The sequence below is a fragment of the Carettochelys insculpta genome, chromosome 1 (genome assembly GCF_033958435.1).
Source record: "Carettochelys insculpta isolate YL-2023 chromosome 1, ASM3395843v1, whole genome shotgun sequence".
NCBI classification, from domain to species: Eukaryota; Metazoa; Chordata; order Testudines; family Carettochelyidae; genus Carettochelys; species Carettochelys insculpta.
Window position 1 is genome coordinate 80,747,804 of NC_134137.1, and position 22,525 is coordinate 80,770,328.

The window sequence follows — 22,525 nt, forward strand, 5'->3', positions numbered from 1 at the left end:
AGGTCATGTCTGATTCATTGTCTGAGAAGCTCAACTTTTTCAGCAAAGCAGGACCTTAACATTAGCAGCTGATAGGGCTCTGAAATGAAAATATAAAGTAAGTTGTGTGGATGGTTGGCAGCATGGTTATGTGACTAAGGCCCTACCTTTGCACCTGCTGATTTGGTGAGAAATGTTAGCCAGAACTGGAAGTCTTTGGGGCTGATGGTGAAACGAAAGGTTGGCTTCCTAGATTCTTAGGCAACACTTAGACAGAATTGGTTTATTCCATACTAGTTAATCAGTCTAATAACTAGTTTAATTTGATTTGATATTAACCTACTTTAATTTGATTTCTTTATATGTATTTCATTTCATTTGGGCCGTGTCTACACTAGCCCAAATCTTCAAAATGGACATGCAAATGGCCATTTCAAAGATTACTAATGAGGTACGGAAATGCGTATTCAGCACCTCATAAGCATGCCACCAGCCATGGCTCTTCAAAATTGCTGCTTTTCGCTGCCACTCGGCTTGTCCAGATGAGGGTCCTTTTCAAAAAGAGCCCGCCAACTTTGAAATCCCCTTATTCCTATCAACCCCTATCCCTTGATTCCTATCCTATTTGCGTGGCCATTTCGAAGATTTGTGCTAATGTAATTGTAGCCTTTTTGTTCTATGTGAAGCTATTTAGATTAGTTAATACATTACATGAGATCAATACTTTAGGGAAGAATTATCCTGCCAAAAACATCAGAGCTATGTGTGCACTAGAGTGCTCCTTTGAAAGAGCATATTTTGCAAGAGAGTGGTTGAAAGACGCCCTTTCAAAGGGGAGCATCTACACGTGGGCAGGGCTGGCACCATCACTGAGTGCTGTCACTGAGCGCTGTTGAAAGGGCCATGCACCATGTTGAAAGGGGCTGTCCAGGATGCCAAAAGAGAGCATCTACATTCACCAATGGCCTCTTTCAAAAGAAGGAGCCAGGAAACCCTGTGGACAGGGTGGCAGGACAGCCAAGCCCTTCCGGGGCTGCAGCAAGTCACTTCTTTAAAGGGCCCCTCTCCAACACACTCGGCCCACAAAGCAAGAGCCCGCAGAGCAAGAGCCTGCAGAGCTGCCATAAACCCCACAGACACAGTGCCCACAGGAATGGACATGGAGCATCAGCAGCTTGACACCCTGCTGGCTGCCACCAGTGGAGTGGGTGCCCTGCTGGCCACAGCGCTGGTAACCACCCTGCAGCTCCTGGCAGGTTCCTGCCAAGGGGCAGAAGGGGGTGTGCTAGACCATGGGGTCTTCTACCCCAACCCCAGCAATCTGCCAGCTCTAGAGCTACCCCACCAGCTCAGAGTGGGTTATCAACTGGTTATGGGGGAGTGGGACAATGACAGGTGGCTCCAGAATTTATGGATGCAGCGGCAGACCTACCTGGAGCTCTGCCAGTGGCTGTCCCTGTCCCTGGAACAGAAGGACGCTTGGATGTGTTGTGCCCTCCCCATGGAGAAGACGGTCGCAATAGCTGTCTGGAAACTGGCCATTCCAGACAGCTACTGCTCCATGGGACACCAATTTGGTGTGGGTAAGTCCACAGTTGGGGCTGTTGTAAGGGAGTAGATATGTCTGGGCAGTGCACCTACTGGACGGCGGGGAGGCCATGGGGGGCTGGGGTGGGACCAGGGGGACCCAAGTGGTCCATGCTCTAAATGCCATTATCCTCCAGAGGGTCATCTGCACTGGGGATTTGGATGCAGCCATCATGGGCTTCACCACACTGGGGTTCCCAAATTGCTTTGGAGCCCTTGACGGAACTTACATACCTATCCATGCCCCTGAGCACAGTAGAGGACAATTTGTCATCAGCAGGAAGGGCTACCATTCCATGATCCTGCAGGCCATGGTGGACAGCTGGGGCCAGTTCCAGGATGTGTACATGGACTGGCCCAGCTGCACCCACAATGCACAGGTCTTCTGGAAGTTGGACCTTTGCTGCCAACTTGAGGCAGGGATCTACATTTCCCAGAGGAAGATCCCTCTGGGAGACACCACGGTGCCCCTCTGCTTGGTGGCTGATGCGGCATACCCATTCCAGCCCTGGCTCATGTGTCCCTATATGGGCCACCCCACTCCCAGCCAGGAGCACTTCAATATACAGCTCAACCACACCTCCCAGTTGGTTGAGCACACCTTTGGCTTCTTAAAGGGGCAATGGCATTGTCTCCTCGGCCACCTGGACGTTGGCTTTGTCAATGTGCCCCTGGTTGCGGGTGCCTGCTGCATGCTCCACAATATCATGGAGAGTAGAAGGGAGGCCTTCATGCAGTGGGGGGTGGTCAAGGCCGGCATGGACTACCCCCAGCCAGCGCCTGCCAGTAGCTGCCAGGCCCACCAGGATGTGATCCAAATCCAGGAGGCATTGCTTCAATACTTTGACCAGGGGCCCCAGTGAGCGCCACCCTAGCCACTCCCTGGTGGGCCTCCTGCACACCGCCCCCCAACCTTCTACAGATTCTCCCACCCCTGCACACCGCTGCCCCACCGAGCGCACAACAAACAGGGGTTATGGAAAAATAAAATTGTGTATTGTAAACTGCAAAAACTGTGTGGGTAATAGTTATTGGTAAACATAACATAACAGTACAGCTAACTATTTAAAAGCGGGGGGAGCTAACTATATACAGGCCCAGTGGGCCATTACTCCAGGACATGGCTAGAGGGGTGCAACCCGCACTGGTCCTGGGTCCCGCGCTCCTTCCTTGTCCAGGGTCCCTGTCAGGGCTGGGAGCGGGTGAGGGGAACAGAGAGATAAGGCTGGGATTGGCCTCTGGCCTGTGGTCCAGGCCAGAAGGATCGTCTCCTGGGGGTTGGTGGGTGGGGCCATCGCAGGAGGGGCAGCAGTTGGGCAGCTGGAGGGGCCACAGGGGGCAGCAGGGGACTGCCAGAGCAGCAGTGGGGGGCATCAGGAGGGGGAACATGGTCAGGAACTTCCCCCAGGCCTCCTAGCACCAGGCAGCCTCCCCCTCCTTAAAACAGAAGCCTGCACTCGGCCAGCTCCACCTGGCTGAATGGAGGCGGTGAGGTGGGGCGTACTCCATTGACCACCTTTGGCTCTGCCCCATTCAAGGGCATCCTGGAGCTGGTGGTGGCTTTGTCTGGTCACCATCCCTTGCCTCCATGAGGCTGTCCAGGACCACAGACAGGGAGAGGCTCCCCCGGCCCTTGGATAGTGCAGCTGTGGAAAGCGGGGAAGAGAGGAACAGGCCGTGAGTACCAACCCCTGCCCCGTGGCCCACTCTCCTGTCCTCTGTGGGTGCTGGGGTCCTGTCTCCTGTCTGTGGGTGCATTGGCCATATGGGCATCCCCTTTGTGCAGTCTGCCCCCCACCCCTTCCCCTGAGGGCGGGGAGCAGAGGTGTCTGCAGGAGTGGATGCTGACAGGAACTGGCAGCCGTTCTGCCATCCCAGGGCCATGGTCCATCTGGGCCCTGGCAGGCCGAGGTCTGCTGAAGGTGTGGGGGTCACTGGGAGTGTATGGTGCCCTTGCCCCATGATCCGGGGTGTGTGCCCTGTTGGGTACATACTTGAAGATCCACTGCTGAGGTTGGGGGATGGCCATCTGGCTGATGCCTGGCTGGAGGGGTGGGAGGGGAGGTCAATGACCAGGTCCCCCTCCTCTGTGGGCCAGTCCCCAGCCAAGCCTGGCTCTGTCTCCAGGGCTTGTGGTGAGGGGCTGGCTGCCGGTCCCAGCTCCTGCTTCTCTCCCGACAGGGGATCCTTGATGAAGTTGTCCAGGAGGGCCCGTGGGGATGAGGTGTCCTGCGGGCCCTGTAATAGGGGCAGGCAGTGGGGGTGACCCCCTACCGGCTGGCCAAGTATCGAGCCCAGGCAGAACCCTGCCATAACTGCTTCACCTTATTCCTGACCTGGTCAGGAGTGCGGGCAGGGTGATCCCAGGTAGTCAGGCCCTCAGCTAGCTGGGTGAAGACACCTGCATTCTGCTGCTTGCTCCCCATCACCCAGAGCACCTCCTCATGCCAGAGCCCCAGCAGGTCCACATAGCTTCTACACACATCCTTTTTCAAAAAAAGACGTTGAAAAAGCAGCCTCTTCCTGTTTTCTGTTTGGAAGAACGTTTTCGATTCCTGCACCACCTAACTTCAATTTCATCTTTGAAAGAGCGCACAGCGTGCGTAGATATGCTGTGTGCTACTGCAAAGTGCGGCCTGCTCTTTTGAAAGAACAGGCTAGTGTAGATGCAGTTCAGGATCAGACCTCTAAGCTCTCTGGAGGTAGATAACAGACAAATGTTTGATCCATTTAGTGCTAATCCATAGAAATGTCCCACTGTTCCTACATCTATGCTTTGTTTTAAAGTGCAACATAGTGTAAGGGTGGCCAAACTTGCTGGTACTCAGAGCCACATATGGTAGTCTTAAGGGCCACATCTACAAGGGCACATTCTGTTGACAGAACAGCCCCGTTGTCGACAAAACTTGCTGAGCATCAACACGGCTAAAAGTGCTCTGTCGGGAGCTTGTTGACAAAACCCAGCTGTTTTCTTGCGAGCATTATCCCTGTTCCCAATCAGATAAGAAACCTCTGCTGATGAAGTTTTGACAGGAGATGCCCTCCCCACAGCCAGCAGAGCTCTATGGTCCCTACTTCCCCCTGCACTTAAAGAAACAGGGTTCCAGGAAGCACTGTACAGGAAGCTGGAGTTGTGGCTGCAGGCTGGCAGAACATGCTGCATCCCACACCCCACCAGCTGCTCCCTAGCCATTAAAAACTTGGCACAGGCTAGACAGAACTGCTTGGACAGGCTGGACAGCCCCTACAGGGAGCCCTGCAAGCCATCACAGAAGCCTGTTTGGAGGACATGCAGGCAGCCCTGTCCTGGTCTGGAGCTGAGGCCTGGGACCTGCTAGCTCTTTGAGCAGATGAGCCATGTTCCTGGACCCGAGGGCTAAGCTCTGCAATGTGCTAGGGTATACACGCATAACCACAGCCCTGTCAGATCATGGCCATCTTGCATGCTCCCTCCAACAGGTGCGGTCAAAAAGCAAGGAACTCTGGGCAGGGCTGGATGTGAACCAGATATGCCCAGCACCTCTCAGGAGCAGGGGCGACCACCTGCTCCTATTATCAGGCCCTGTACCAGATGCTGGGGGTGAGGATGGGGCTGGGAGCTGGGAGCTCCTCGATACCAGTAAGGAGTTCCCCCCTCCCACTGAGGCACCCAGCTCTGACCCTTTGACATTATTCAAGGCCCGCGATGACCCCTCCTCGGACCCTGACAGCAGCCAGTGCACAATGATCATTCCCCAGTCATCCAGCCCCTCCAGTGCCATCACATCGGCACGGGAATCCCCAGAACTGTTCCTGACACCATCCAGTGAGTCCCACAGGGGGTGTGTATACTGGGGGAGGTGGGATGGGGCATGCCATGGTCTCCGAAGGGATGGTGTGGGCAGGGACCTCTGCCCTGGGATGGGCACCTGTGCAATGGACACATAGGGGCAGTCCCCCCTGGACCCTGCAGGCAGCCCCCAACCCCATGACAGGCTGCACCATCTCCAGAGTCCCGGGTGAGGGGGGTCGCCTGCCCTTGCCATTCCTAGGGGTGTGCCAGTTGCATAGGCAATGGTCCCACCCCGCGACAGAGTTCCCCCCTGCCACTGGACATGGCCAGAGGTGACAGGCAGCACCCCCCTCAACAGTGCACTGTGCTGCATGTGTATCGGGGGCCCCAGGGGCACCCCAGCCACACTCAGCCTGCTTGCCACCCTGGCTGGGACCCCACTGTCACGGATGCTCACTCCATGGCAGCAGCAGTTCACCCTGGCCTGATGGGGGACTGTGCACTGACACTGTGTTGGCCATATTTGTCAGGGGCTGCTGGGCAGGGGGCATGGGCACACACATCCCAGAGAGACCAATCCCATGGCCTGGGGATGGGTGCTACAGCATGTGGTGGGGGGTGGCTTGGCTTCAGGGCCCATCCTGCAAGAAGAACACACTACCTCCCCTTCCCTCTCGACAGCCACACCATCCGAGGGCTGGGTCTGCCTTACCATCCAGCCAGGAAGCACCAGGGAGGAGCTGGAGTCAGTGGGACCTAGGCCATCACAGCAGAGGGATGGCATTCCAGTGCCTCTGAGGCATGCCCATGGCCCAAGGACATATCTCCACCCAGAGGAGGATAGCCAACAGGTGATGATGACAGCAATAAGGGAGCAGAATGAGATTTCTTGGGAGCGGCTGTGACTGGAGGGAGAGCAGTACCAGGACTGGCTCTGGGTCTCAGAGCTGCGGCTGGCCAGGATTGATTATGTCCTGGACTTGGTAAAGGCCTGGCTGGCCTGGGGCACTGATCCTGTGGCTCCTGCTGCCCCCTTTCCCCCTGCCACTGAGGTCCCCCTCCCATCCTGACTGCCCCTGAGCCCACACCCCAAGTACTCCTGCACGTCCTAAAGTGAGCAGTGGATATAGCCTGCACCCATGCCCCCCCGCATTCCCTTGCCCTCCCACTGAGCCTGACCCCATAGATGGCCCCCACACCAGCCCCAAGGGGAGTCCTGGACCTGGGGAGGATTGTGATCTCACGGCCAGTATGGCTCATGGCCATCCACTCCCTTCCTGGAGTAGTGCCCCCCAGTTCACATGCCCCTCTCCCAGTTGAGATGTCCCCTGTCCCAACTCCCCACATAGTTAGGCAAAAAGCAAACATGTAAATAGTTCACACAGTGACCTTGATTTTTACATTACTGTTTGCTCTGCTATGTTGAGGGGTCTATCTGGCATTGCAAGTGGTTCAAGTTTTATTAGTAAAGGGTGTTCTTCTATGACTGCACCTGCATCCTTCCTTGTTGAGTGGGGGCTGGCTGGAGGGAAGAGAGGAGTGCTAGTGTTGGGGTGGAAGGGCTGCAGACCTGGGGCAGCCCTCAGAGAGGGGCCAGGGAGGTCTATTTAGGGACTCAGATATAATCCTGAAGGGCGTTCCGGATACATGCTCCCTTGGCATTGGCCTGGCAGTTGGCTGCAGCCCCCAACTATTCATATGGGCTGCCGCCATCCAGCCCACACCCCTTGAGAAAGTCCTGCCTTTCGTGTGTCATGAGGCTGTGGAGTGTACAACAGATGCCCACAACATGGGGGCATTCTGTTCTCCCATGGCCAGCCAGTTCAGGAGGCAGTGGAACCTCCTCTTCAGGTGCCTGAAGACGAGCTCCACAGGGTTCTGTGCCCCTGCCAGCCTGATGTCGAATAGCTCATGGGTGCGATCCAGGTGCCTGGTGTAGGGCCTCATCAGCCATGGAAGGAGTGGATAGGCCACACTGGCCATGAAACAGAAGGGCTTGTGCATGTCCCCCTTGGCAAGCTCCTGGTACCCTCCTCCATCAGCAGGAAAAGGCTTGAGTTCCAGAACACCCTCGCTTTATGGCTGCGGCCCAACCTCCCAAAGTAGGTGTCCCGGAACTGTCATTGGTGGTCCACCAGGGCCTGCATGACCACTGACTGGTAGCCCTTCCTATTTATATATCCAGCAGAGATGTGTTCTGGGTCCCAGATGGGGATGTCACTTCCACCCAGTGCCCTGAAGCAGTTGGGGAAGTCAAGGTGTTCAAAGGTTGCCATGAGGGCATCTACATCACTGATGTGGGTGAGCCTACACAGCAAGATGGCATTGATAGACCACACCACCTTCAGGGAGAGGACATTGGACATGCCTGTGAGGATCCTGGGAGGATAACAGGCCTGGTCTCAGAGGAGTCCAACATCCATTGGTCCCGTCCCCTTTGCCCCCTTGCCCCTCTGCCCTCCTCCCCCTACACAGGGTCTGAAGTCAGAGGATGCCTTCATGAATATGGCCCAAATGGTGGACCTCCCAGCAATGAACTGGTGGCCCATGGAGTTGTAGTTGTTGGGGTGATCATCTTCCACAGGGCAATTGTGACCCACTTTTCAATTGGTATGGTGGTCCTCGTATTGGTGTTGTGTTGTTGGAGGACAGGGGTGAGCCAGTCACATAGCTGGAAGAAAGTATCTTCACATCCGGAAGTTCTGGGTCCATTGCTGATCCCCCCCATTCACTCATGACCAGGTGGTCCCACCAGTCGGTGCTGGTGGGGTACTGCAAGACCTGGCATCTCAAGAATTACAGCACCATGAGGCAGTTCCACAGTTTGTCTGTCAAGATATTCCTCCCCAGGGCCAGTCCTAGCCAACTGGTGGACCTGGACAGGGGCCTCCCAGGAGTGGAGCACCTGCCTTGGAGCATGGACAGAGCTGAGTTTTTTGGCAGCCCTTAGGACCTGAGGACCGGCTCTGTTCCTCCCAGATGCAGTGGAATAGCCCGATGATCAAGAATGGCAGATCCAGCAGGAGCTGGTCCTCAGGCCATGGTGAGCTCAGGGGCTCCTCTGCCATGGCAGCAGTTTGGAAAGATAGGGATCTCTCTCAAACAGCAAGAGAGAACTGCAGCAGCTTTGTTTTCCCTCAGGGAGGTAGGCAAGCCTCTGCATGGACAGAGAGCATGGGTTGGGGAGGGGGAGTTGGGAAGGATGAAGGGCATGCAGGGCCAGTGCTCCAAGAAGGGTTTTCCTTTCATGAGAGTCTGCCTTCTGGGTCACAAGGCCATTTATGTTGACAGAGGGGTCGGTTGTGTCGTCAGAGCAGCCAGTGTGTGTGCACACTCCCTACTGAGTGAGGGGCTCACTCTTCTGAGCTGCTTTCATGTGTAGACACAATCTGTCGACAGAAGTACAACCAGGATTTGTTTGTCGACAGTGACTTCTGTTTACAGAAGCTGCCTGTTTAGATATAGCCAAGAAGTTTGAGAACTGGGGAATACCCCCTAGGACCTGGGGATAAAGGTTTCAGACCCACTCCGGCTGAAGCCTCAAACTCTGGAAGGTGTATCCTACAAGGCTGAAGCTCCGAGACCCCACCAGGCAAAAACACCTTCTGCACCACTCAACTGCAAGGCAGAGGTCCTGAGCTCCCTCACTCCAGTTTGGAAGGTGGAGAACTGTGTATAAGGGGGGCCCTGTGAGGTGCATTTCAAAGGTAAAATGTGGATTGCGAGCCACAGTATGGATTCCCCTCACATAGTCCTATGTAGTTTAATTGCTCTTTGAGGTGGTCACAGAGCACAAATAGTGCCTTTTCCTGATAGCTGGATGATGGTGCAACTCTTGGGTCAATTAAAAGAACTAGAGAACATTTCAACTCTTTTGAAATGAATGTATGTTTTACTGTGATACTGGGGCTTCACATTTTCAAATGGCTTTACTAACAATGTCTGGTTTGCAAGATTACAATTTGAATTTCACTCTATGTCCACAGTTGGTGGTTTTCTGATTCTTTACAAGAACTAACCCTTGCTTGGTATGTTTGTATTTGTTCTTCATGTTTCTTGTACTGTGTATTTTGGGCTATGAACCTCCTTAGCTAGACACTTACCAGTCTGCTACCTATGAATCTCAAGACTGAATGGGCACAATATGAGCTCTGGTGTGTTCTATTATACTCTGTTGACAAGTTTGTCTCTATGGGGACTAAAGTGATCCTCATCTATGCAGGTTCCATGTGATTGTTAAACACTGTTCATTCTGATTGCTTAAGTAAAAAGAAAATTATGATCAGAAATGTTATTGCGATAGCGTAATAAAACTTTGAAGTGATTTCCAGAGATACTGTATTTTATTACTTCATCTTCCTCTAGCTAACGATTTCAGTTGTACTTGAACCGGCTCACAGAATCCACCAACGCTACATACCACTACATCTGATTGAGACTTCATATTCCCCTTTTGCCTTGATTTATGAAAGGCTTTCTGCTATTTCTAAAGGAAGTATGCTTCTAACACTATTAATATCATCTTTAATACAGGGATAATTGAGGAAAGGTGGCCTTGTGTTTAAGGTACTGGAATAAGAACCAGGAAAACTCATGTCAGGCGCTGACTCTTCCATGGACTTCCATTATGACCTTGACAAGTCATTTAGCTCCTCATGAAAATCTATAGAAGTCACGGGAATGACTTCTCTGGGCTTTTAAGGAAGTGTTTTATCTCTCTTTGCCTCATTTACCCATCATTAAAATACTTAAATTGTCCATCTTGTCTATTTAGATAGTAATTGCTTCATGACAAACACAGTCTGTTATATGTCTGTAAAAAGCCTTGCATAGCGTGGCTTTAATCTCAGTTTTGGCTTATACATGCTATTGGAAAAAGTGTATTAGAAATAATAAATAGCAGTTATTCAAAACTGCACATATATGTGCATCATTTTTTTTCTCTCCCTGCCTACTATCTCAACTGGCAGCTGGAGACTATTCAAAAAATCTGTATTTCTCATGGAATTTGCATCTAATAAAAACTGGATTTGCTTTTGTCACAATATATAGTTCATATTTTTTTTTAAAAAGTGTTAGTATGCGGTTTACTTTAACTCCAGGTATTAATGATGTCCCTGTTTTCAACACCAACTCACACCAACCTTGTTGTAGCTGTTCTTGATTGTAGAGCTTCTATTCAAACTCACACTGAAAATCTCTTTGTTGCTGACAATGATTCAAGAGGCAGAGTGTAAACACACTGATGAGAAATGCAAATAGCTGTCGCTTGCTCTGTAATATTGAGCCTTGAGCAATTGCTTTTAGACTTTTTTACTATATATTTGCACGAACTAATTATTGAATTACTACCCAAACCTTCACAAATAAAAAAATCATATGGGTGGTTGAAAAATTTTGAATTTGGCATTTTTTGACAGAGCAAAAACAATTCCTTTTAATAATATTTGCACGAAAGAGCTATCATTTTCATTGACAAAAGAAATATTACAATAAATATCCACCATTTTACCAGCTGAAAAGCCCTGTTAACTGGCATTTCTGGTCAGCAGTTGAGGTCAATTGGTGCAGGGCAGGCAGGCTGCCTTCTTGGCTCTGTGTGGGCCCACAGAAGCAGAGATGTATCACAGCTGCTCCTAGATGGAGGAAGAAACAGCGGTCTGTGTGCAACACCCTCCTCATCCAGTCCTGAGCTCTGTCTCTGCAGTTCCCATTGGCCAGGAACTATGACCAATGAGAGCTGCAGATGGGTCACCTTGCCAGAGGAGACTGTGAAGGTTAGGACTATAACAGAATTTAAGAAAGAACTAGATAAATTCATGGAGGTTAGGTCCTCAAAAGGCTATTAGCCAAGGGTAGGAATGGTGTCCCTGGCCTCTGATTGTCAGAGGCTGGAGATGGATGGCAGGAGACAAATTGCTTGATCGTTTTCTTCAGTCAGCCCCCTGTGGGGCACCTGGCACTGGCCACTGTTGTCAGACAGGCTACTGGGCTGGATGGACCTTTGGTCTGACCCAGTATGGCTGTTCTTATGCTCTTATTGCCTGACCACTCCTCCACCTGGAAGCAACAGGGGCATGTTGCTGCTTGCAGGGAGCCAGCTGTGGTGAGCACCCTTTCATGCCCCAAACCCTTCTCTGAGCCCCACCTACTTGCAGATGCACTCCCTCTTAATTTACTGGCATTTTTGATTGCAAAAACACCCCCTCCCCACCCATGCTCCAATATGCTGGATAATAAAGCTTTTACTGTATTGTGCTTTCAACACACTTTACCATTGACTAGTACCATCATAGTAGCTATTATTATTTATACTGTATTGCTGTAATTCCTAAGAATACTGATCATAGACCTGGATGTAATTGTTCTAGGCAATGTATAAACACATGACAAAGAGCAGTCTGAGCTGCAATTATATAATCATGGCTTCATATTTGCAAGGGTACAAAATATTTGTTTAGACATGAATTCACACAGTGATTTTATATGGCAGTCATACAGTGTTTGCGTGTACTTTTAGCCTAGAGATAGAAAGGAATAATCTATATATGTACTCTAAATATGTGCTTCATTTAATCCCTCAAATATGTGTCAGAAACTAGGGAGAAATCAGAATATGGTTTTAATATGTTTTTAGGGACAGGGAGGACCCTACCCTCTTGGCTACTTACCTTAGGAATCTGTGCTCAAATGCAAGAAGACTGGGAAACAAGCAGGAAGAACAGATAGTCTTGGCACAGTGAAAGAACTACGATGTGAAACTTGGTGTGCTGTGTCACATGACTGAAGCACTATCATGGATGGGTGTTAACTGTTCTGGAAGGATGGGCAGGAGAGAAAAGGTGGTGGAATTGCACTGTTTGTAAGAGAGCAGTATGACCGATCAAAGGTCCAGAATGAAATGGGAGAAAATGGAAGACCAAGGACAGGGTAGGGCCATTGCTCAGTGAGGAGGGAGAAACAGTAATGGGGAGCTTGGAAATGGCAGAGATGCTTAATGACTTCTTTGTTTCGGTCTTCACAGAGAAGTCTGAAGGAATGCCTGACATAGTGAATGCTGGTGGAAAAGGGGTAGAGTTAGTTTTTGAAATAAAAAAAGAACAAGTTAAAAACCATTTGGAAAAATTAGATGTCTGCAAGTCACCAGGGCCTGATGAAATGCATCCTAGAATCCTCAAGGAGCTGATAGAAGAGGTAGCTGAGCCATTAGCTCTCATTTTTGGAAAGTCATGGGAGACAGGAGAGATTCCAGAAGACTGGAAGAGGGCAAATATAGTGCCCATCTACAAAAAGGGGAATAAGAACAACCCAGGAAATTACAGGCCAGTAAGCTTAACTTCTGTGCCAGGAAAGATAATGGAGCAGGTAGTTAAGGAAGTCATCTGCAAGCACTTGGAAGGTAGTAAAGTGATAGGGAACAGCCAGCATGGTTTTGTAAAAAACAAATCATGTCAAACCAACCTGATAGCTTTTTTTGACACGATAACGAGACTCGTAGATAAGGGAGAAGCAGTGGATGTGGTATACCTAGACTTTAGTAAAGCATTTGATACGGTCTCGCATAATATTCTTATCGACAAACTAGGCAAGTCCAACTTAAATGGGGCTGCAATAAGGTGGGTGCATAACTGGCTGGCTAATCGCACCCAGAGAGTAGTTGTTAATGGTGCTCAATCCAGCTGGAAAAGCATAACAAGTGGGGTTCTGCAGGGGTCTGTTTTGGGACCAGTTCTGTTCAATATCTTCATTAATGATTTGGATATTGGCATAGAAAGTACGCTTATTAAGTTTGCAGATGATACCAAGCTGGGAGGGGTTGCAACTACCTTGGAGGATAGGGTCATAATTCAGAATGATCTAGATAAATTAGAGAAATGGTCTGAAGTAAACAGGATGAAGTTTAATAAAGATAAATGTAAGGTGCTGCACTTAGGAAGGAATAATCTGTTTCACACATACAGAATGGGAAAAGACTGTCTAGGAAGGAGTACAGCAGAAAGGGATCTAGGGGTTCTAGTAGATCACAAGTTAAATATGAGTCAACAGTGTGATGCTGTTGCAAAAAAAGCAAACATGATTCTGGGATGCATCAACAGGTGTGTTGTGAACAAGACACAAGAAATCATTCTACCGCTCTACTCTGCGCTGGTTAGACCTCAGCTGGAATATTGTGTCCAGTTCTGGGCACCCCAATTCAAGAAAGATGTGGAGAAATTAGAGAAGGTCCAGAGAAGAGCAACTAGAATGATAAAAGGTCTGGAGAACATGACTTATGAAGAAAGGCTGAAAGAATTGGGCTTGTTTAGCTTGGAAAAAAGAAGATTGAGGGGGGACATGATAGTGGTTTTCAGATATCTTAAAGGGTATCATAAGGAGGAGGGAGAAAACTTGTTCTTCTTGGCCTCTGAGGAGAGAACAAGAGGCAATGGACTTAAGCTGCAGCAAGGGAAGTTTAGGTTGGACATTAGGAAAACGTTCCTAACTGTCAGGGTGGTCAAGTACTGGAATAAGTTGCCAAGGGAGGTTGTGGAATCTCCCTCGCTGGAGATATTTAAGAACAGATTAGATAGATGTCTATCAGGGATGGTGTAGATAGTGGTCAGTCCTGCCGTCGGGGCAGGGGACTGGACTCGATGGCCTCTCGAGGCCCCTTCTGGTCCTAGTGTTCTATGATTCTATGATTCTATGAAAAGCACGCTGAGAGTTACTGGGTTAAGTCTGGAGGTGAGCGCAACAAGGGTTATGTTGTGGTGGGAGTCTGCTATAGAATGCTGGATCAGGTGGACGAGGCAGATGAGGTTTTCTTCAGACAACTAACAGAAGTTTCTAGATCACAAGCCCTGGTTCTCATAGGGGACTTTGATGACCCTGATATCTGGTGAGAGACCAATACAATAATACACAAGCAATCCAGGAAGTTTTTGGAGAATGTTGAAGACAACTTCCTTATGCAAGTGCTGAAAGAACCAACCAGGAGGCATGCTCAGCTTGACAGCTGCTCACAAATAGGGAGGATTGGTAAAGAAGTAGATTTTGGTGACAAACTTGGCAGCAGTGATCATGAAATGGCTAAGTTCAGGATCCTGACCAGAGGAAGAAAGAGAGCAGCAAAATACAAAGCTTGGGCTTCAGAAAAGTGATCTGTCTTCCTCTGAGAACTGATGGGCAGGTTCCCCTGGGACACAAATGTAAGGGGAAAGTAGTCCAGGAGATTTGGCTGTATTTTAAAGAAACCTTATTAAAAGCAAAGGAATGCAACATCCTGACATACAGTAAAAAAAAGCTTCCAGCCTGGCTGAACAGAGAAACTGCCTGATGACCTTAAACACAAAAAGGAAGCTTACAAGAAGTGGAAACTTAGACAGATGACTAGGGAAGAGTGTAAATATATTGCTTGACCATGCAGGAATGTAATCAGGAAGGCCAAAGTGAAATTGAAGTTGCAGCTAGCCAGAGATATGAAAGGAAACAAGAAAGGTTTCTATAGAAATATTAGCAATAAAAGGCTGGTTAGGGAAGGTGTGGGATGCTTAAGTTGGGTCTACATGATAGCGCCCTCTCAAAAGGGCGAAAATTGAAGTTCGGCAGTCGAAATAGCAGCCGTCGAAAGAGAGCACCCGATGCCATTGTCAGATTGCCATTTCAATCCGCTCTTTTGAAGTGCCACCACACGTCTTTTGAAAGACAGAGTCCACACAGCTTCATGCCCTCTTTTGAAAGAAGAGAGGCAGGAAACGCCACAGACGGGGTCCCATGACCAACAAACCTTTCCTAGGCCTCAGCCAGCCACCGCCTTTAAAGGGCACCTCCCTCCACGCTCCACTCTGCACTATCTGAGTGCTGCCCAGCCTTTCCCAGCCCAGCAGAACCCACCTGTGCCCTTGATGGAGGCACAGCAACAGCTCCTGCAGGAAGATACTCTCATTGTAGATGCCCTGCTGGGAGTGATGTGCACCATTGCTTCAGCTGAACCCGATCCCATCAGGTGGCTGGGTGGTCTCCCTGGGGCTGTGGGGCTCCCCCACCAGGGACACTGCTGGGCACCCTCCCTTGGTGTCCTGATGCCTCTGGACCCACCCCAGCAGCTCTGACTAGTGGGAGCACCTGGTGCTGGGGGAGTGGGGCAAGGAAAGATGGCTGCAGAACTTCCACATATTGAGACAGACCTTTGAGGAGATCTGCCACTGTCTCACCCCCGCACTCAAGCACCAGAACACCTGCATGCGGCCAGCCCTCACCTTGGAGAAACAGGTCATGATCGCCATCTGGAAGGTGGCCACCCCAGACTCCTACTGTTCCATGGGACAACAGTTCAGAGTTGGCAAGGCCACCGTTGGGACTGTACTTATGGAGATAAGATGTGGCTGGGTCACTCATCCCCCACAGGTAGGTGGGGGCTGGGGCAAGGGCAACTCACCGCTGCAAGGGTCTGGGTGTGAGGGGGCCAGGCAGCTGGATGGGCCAGGGACTGGATGGGAGGGGGACAGAATGGGCCTGAGGTGTGGGGGAGATGGCTTGCCACCTGCACTAGAGTATGTGTCCCCCTCCCCGCCCTGGAGGTTGTCAGAGCCATCAATGCGATGCTGCTCCATAGGGTCGTCCACCTGGGGGATCTGGACAACACCATCGCAGGCTTCCAGGATCTGGGCTTTCCGAACTGCATCAGCACTTTGGATGGCATGCACATCCCCACCCATGCCCCACCACACTGTGTCAGCCAGTACATCAACAGGAAGGGTTACCATTCAGTGGTGCTCCAGGCCCTGGTGGACATGTGGGGCTGGTTCACTGACATCTATGTGGGCTGGACCGGCCACACCCACAATGCCCGGGTCTTCCGGAACTCCGGCCTCTGCTGGTGCATGGGGGCTGGCACCTTCGTCCCCCAGTGGGAGATCCCAGTGGCAGAGTACGTCACCATGCCGCTCTGCATGCGGGCAGATGCGGCATACCCCCAGCAGTTGTGACTCATGAGGCTGTACACCAGACACTTTGACCCCACCCAGGAGGCATTCAATCAGTGTATCAACCACGCCTGTAACATCGTGGAGCGGGCCTTTGGGCACCTAAAGGGGCAGTAGAGGTGCCTCCACACATGGCTGGAGGTCGGGGTCCTCAACATACCCCAGGTGGTGGGCGCCTGTTGCATGCTCCACAATGTTGTGGAGGAAAAGGGGGATGACTATGTCCCTTGGGTGGGGCCCCTTTAGCCGGCACTGGCTATGAGCAGCCAGGCACCACCCCCAACCGCCAAGCCCACTGGGATGGCCATCATATAAGGGAGGCTCTTAGGCAGGCTTTTGCCGATGGCCACCTCTGACCCCCATGCACACTCTCATCCCATGGACATCTGCCACTCACTGTCCCTGCCACCTGCACCCCCACCAGCACCACACCCACACATCCACCACCCACCACCCACCATCCCCCTGAGGAGCACAGCATGGAGTGGTGAACATTAAAATAAACATTTATCTACATTATTCTTGTTAACTACGTACAGGGGGTGGGAACCTAACTTGGAGGGGGGCAGGGTGCTCATTCTGGGATAGGGGTGGTGGGCCCCAAGCCCCATCGGCCCCTGGAGCCCCTGCCTCCCAGGGTGCGGGGTCCATGGCAGGGAGGAACGGGTCTGAGTAGTACTGGCAGGTAATGCTGGAGAGTGGGCCTGGTGGGGGCAGAGGGTACAGGCTTGGAGGGTGCAGGCTCAGCGGGGGTGGGGATGCAGGCTTAGCGGGGGAGAGCTGCCAGGGGGGTCCAGGAGGTGGGCAATGTTGGCTGCATGGTCCCACAGGGTGTGGCCAATGCCCCCGAGTATGGTCAACATCCTCTCCCAGGCTGCCGTCCGCCACTCCATCTTGGCCTGGGCAAGCTGCAGGTGCTGTTCAGCCACCTCAGCCTGGAGCTGGGTGGCTGGGTCCTCCTTGGCCTGGTGGGGGCCCTCTGGCCACTTCCCCAACAACACACCATGTGGTGTGGCATCTGGGCACCTCCAAGAGCTGCAGGGGGTTCTCGAGGATGAGGGCCAGTGCAAGGCTCTCCTGGCCCATGGATGGTGCGGCTGTGTGGAGAGGAGGCCAGCATGTCAGTAATGTGCCCCGGATGGAGGGGACCTGGCTGTGGCCCAACCACCCGAAACCAACCCATGGGGCCCCTGCCCCCCCTAAAAGACACTGGCCCACCCAAGGGGCACCAACCCGCCCACCATGGGCTGGGCCTCCCGGCCTGGGGGTGCATCCAGGGGTCTGTCAGGCAGGTGGCCCTTCCCGGCCTGCGGTGTGCAGGCCCCAGGTGCTGTCTGGCACGGACTGGCTGCCTCCCCTGTGTGGCTTGTGGTACTGTCCATTGAAGGTGGGTACTGGGCATCGCTGGTGGGCCACCGTGGGGTGCTGCATCCCATGTAGGGAGTGGCCTGGACCACCGGTCCTGTGTGCAGGTGACTAGCCATTGTGTCACCCCTACTCTGTGCAGCAGGTGTGCGCCCCTCTCTGTGCGTCCCAGAGGGTCTCTCGGTGACATTCAGGGATGTCCATCTCCTGGTTGCCCGGGTGGAGGAGTGGGAGGGGATGACAATGGTAAGGTCCCCCTTCTCACTTGACCACTCTGTTGTCCCCTCAACCTCCTGGGTCCCCGGGCTGGACTGCTCCTCCTCCTCTGGCTTCAACTCCTCGGCTGAGGTGTCCAGGAACAACGGGGGTGGGGAGCTGTCCTGAGGCCCCAGGATGCCCTGTAGCTCCCGGAAAAAAGGGCATGTGGCTGGTGCTGCCCCGGAGTGGCTGGCCTCTCCCAGACACAGCTCCTTTACCTTGGAGCGTACCTGCTCCGCAGTACGCTCCAGGTGACCCTTGGTCTGGAGGCCATGCTCCAGGCGGCCAAAGGCAGCGGTATTGGGCTGCTTGACCTCCATCTTGTGCAGGACCTCCTCCTCCTCCTTCCAGAGGCTGAGGAGGTCCCACATCTCCTGCTACATCCAGGAGGGGTCCCTTTTTTTTTCTCCCCCTGGGAGCCCCATGTGGGCTTAGAGGAGGGGCCATGGGGCTTGGGGTGGGGGCTGGCTGCTGGCCATGCTGCAGCACTGGAACATGGGGCTGGAGCACGTGTAGAGGCTGCTCCTAGCACAGTCTCAGCTTCTGGCCACAGGTTTCCTGCATGTGTGCAGCTTTAAGGCAGCCGAACGCAGGGACGATAGAGCTCTGCTGCTGCCATCTGACTGGCGCCCTGGCGGACCCGTATTTCAAAAAAGCAGACTGTGGAGCATCTACATGTGTACTCTTTTGATTTAGTATTTTGAAAGAGGCCGATCTTCCTGATCTGGAATTGGGGTTTGCATTTCAATGTCTGCACCCCATTCTTTTGATTTCCTTCAAAAGATGGTTTTACACGTGTGGAAGCTCCTCCCACTCTTTCGAAAAAGGGCCACTTATTTCGACAGTTTGTGCACATGTAGACACAGCTTTACTGAATGAGGGAGGCAACCTAGTGACAGATGATGTAGAAAAAGCTGAAGTACTCAACACTTTTTTTGCCTCTGTCTTCACAGACAAGGTCAGCTGCCACAGGCTGTGCCTACGCTAGCATTGTGCTTTCAAAAGAGGCATGCAAATGATGGAAATAGAAAATGCAAACAAGGTGCAGACTTTCATAATGGGTGCCTCATTTACATATTCTTGTTTTGATAGAGCTTCCTTTGAAAGAAAAAAACAGTGTAGATGAAGGTCCTTTGAAAGTGAACTGTTTTCGAAAGAAACATGCCTAAACTTGTAAATCTGCACCTCATTTGCATTTTCGATTTCCATCATTTGCATGCCTCTTTCTAAAGCGCAGTGCTAGTGTAGATACAGCCAGAGTGTTTTCCTACTGGACTCTGGATTCAGTCCAGCAAAACCTTGCAGCAACAGATTGTGTTGGATAGGGCTTAGTTCCTCACTCATTCTCACTCTAAAGGACATTAGATTGACTTGAGGCACGGCATGTTGGTAACCGTAAGACCATCTGTAGGACCAGTGTGTGTGTGCGTATGCAAGTGTGCGCGGGTTTGCATGAGAGAGAGTTTGAGTGTACAAAAACATACGCTGCCTTTCATGTTGAATAAATACAGTATGATTCCTTTTCCCTGCAAAAGATCCCATATGACATTAATGAGGCAATACCATTGCACCAAGGATGATTCGCTTTTTAGAGTTTAAATGGCATTTCAGTTTGTCACTGAAAGAAGAAAAAAAACATGGGATTTCTGCTAATGAAAATTATGTGTGGATTGATTAACTTGTAAAGTTTTCTAGTATTCCTCACATTGCAGAGCTTTATTATGACCTTATAACCTGTGTAACTCTTCTATTAATGCCAGGTGCCTGCCAGAAGGGCCGGGTTCAGCTCCTGGGGGTTTTCCTGTCAAAGATACAACCAACCGGCTCGAGCCCCCACCCAGTGGCCTGGGACAATTTCACCCCACTTTCTGGGTGCCTGTAAGGCAGTTCTCCCCACCCTCGTAAGCACAGAGTCTAAGATAGAAACAGCTTATTTAATGACCATAACCTACCCCAAGTTTACAGTGACAGATGCAGTATATCTAAGCAAAGAAGAGACAAACCCCTTTAACAAGATACCATCCCCATATGCTATATAACCAAGTCTCTTGCTGGGGCTCTTGGCCCTTTACCCCCCACACAATAACAGGGTGTACTTCCCACGGTGCAGTCCCGAACCCAGAGCCCACAGATACATCACCAGGGCAGTACTAGCTGTCCGCTTGTCTGCAGCACCCCCTTGCTGTCACTTGCTGGTTACTCCTCCTACCAGCTGCCAACCAGTCACTATCATCACTCCTTTACCAATCACACTGCTGGGGATCACCCTGAGGCAGAACCCTGTGATTTCAGCTCCCTGTGGCCCCAGCTGCCTGTTGTGATTTTAGCTCTGCACGGCCCCAGCTACCACTCTGTGATTTCAGCTCTTAATGGCTACGTCTACACGTGCCCCAAACTTCGAAATGGCCATGCAAATGGCCCATGGGAATAAGGGGACTTCGAAGTAGGCGGCGTCCTTTCGAAAAGGAGCCCCGTCTGGACGCGCCGCGCGGCGGCAAGGAGCATCAATTTCGAAGCGCAGCTGCCGCCCGCATGCTAATGAAGCGCTGAATATGCATTTCAGCGCTTCATTAGTAAACTTCAAAATGGCCATTTGCATGGCCATTTCGAAGTTTGGGGCACGTGTAGACACGGCCAATATCTCCAGTGTGGTATTTCACAAACACCCTAGTATCCAGCTCTATCATTCAACAGGTGGGGAAAGGCTAATCAAGCCAAGCTTATAGCTAAAGCATCAGCAGGACCAAGGCACTCAGCAAGCTAGCTCAACTGGTAACACAACACAACACAATGCTTTAAACCAGGGAGCCCTGTGTAATCAATGTCTTATGCAGCTATGGCAGCTTCCCTGTCCCCCACAACAACCCAGAGCATTGGTGAGATCTCACAACTCACACACTGAGTATCAGCTTAAATTGTGATTTTACAACAACATGTTTACAATAGACCAAATCTCATGGCTTACTTGCTACCCATTAGGCTTTGCCTGAAAGGTATCACACATGCATACCTTTGCATTCTCGTGCAAATGATCTCTGGGAGACACATTCCTCCCAGCCTTCAGCAGCCTTGCGTTCCTGCTGCCACATTCCATACACCTGTATGATTTGCCCTTTCTAGTACATCATAACATCCTATTTTCTTTAGTTAATTCATCATTCAGGTTTTACACTGATGCATTTTAAGCTTCAGAAAGTGGAAAATACTCTTTCGTAACGTAACAGTTAAACTGGCTTCTGTGGCATGATGAGAACATGAAAAAAGTGCTTAAATAAGACATCAGCATTGTCTTTTAAAATGATCTTTATGCTGTGACCATGCAATGAGACCCTGATTTGCTTAAGATAAAAAAGCACATGAAAATTGACCTATAGATAGTACACAAGATAAATATGAATATTTTAAAATAGCTTCATGTGAGTCCATTTTTGATTGGCTGTACAGATTACAAAAGTATAAATTAATTTCAGTGAATATCTTTCCTAAAGCAATGTAAATTGTCAGCTCAGACTGATCCAAGTTAGTTGGTTTAAATAATTTATCTATACATTTAGTTAACATAAATTTTGGATTAGCAATTAATGTGATACACTTGTTGTCAAGACTCCCACCACTGGCTATGTGTGACATCCTCATAAGGGATATATTGAACTGTATATTGGGCTTGTCTACACGACTACCCTACTTTGAAGGGAGGATGGTTAGTAGGGTGTTGGGAGTTTAATGAAGTGCTTTCGCTATGCTAGTTGCTATTTCCTTCTTACTGTCCAGATCAGTGATACTTAACATTTATTGCAACCTGCACTCCTTTGGTTCTCAAAATATGTTCTTGTAGCCCTCATAAAAAATCAAAACTAGAGATGGGGGGGCTATACACTTGTAAATGCATATTAAATATATGTAAAATAGGTTTATGTTATTACTCACCACAAATAATAGTACAGTTGACATACAAAAATACGCAAATACTATCCAGAGATGCTGCAGAGTTTTGCTGTGGAAGTAAACTGTAATCAACACACTAACAGTGGCTAACTGAATTCATACATCGGTTTAATGAAACAAAGGAGTTGTACTTACATGCCTGTGCTTAATTTGTGTTTTCAATGATTTACCTTCTAAAACAATCTGGTATGTTTCACACCCCCAGAAAGGGCATCATGCCCCCACCCCAGGGCTGTGTGTACCCCAGGTTAAGAACTGCTGGTTTAGATCATATGTTATGCTGCTTCCGAGATATATGAACTTGTCTACATTCTCTAGCTTCATCTTGTCTACACTGTTATTTCCTTCCTATTTCCTTACCTCCAAATACCATTGGCTTTGTTTTATTAATGTTCATAACCAGTCTGCACTGCTTCCCTTCCCCATTTAGCACCTGCACTGTTCTTGCTATCTTATCTTCATCTTCTTCAATGATAAATAATCATCCACAAACCTCACATTGTTGATTCTCATCCCATGCACAGATATCCCTTCTACTTCTGCGTTGATCTTGTCCATCTCCCTCTCTAGGGCCGTGTCTACACTAGCCCCAAACTTCAAAATGGCCACACAATTGAGCTCATGGGAATAAGGGGACTTCAAAGTAGGCAGGGTC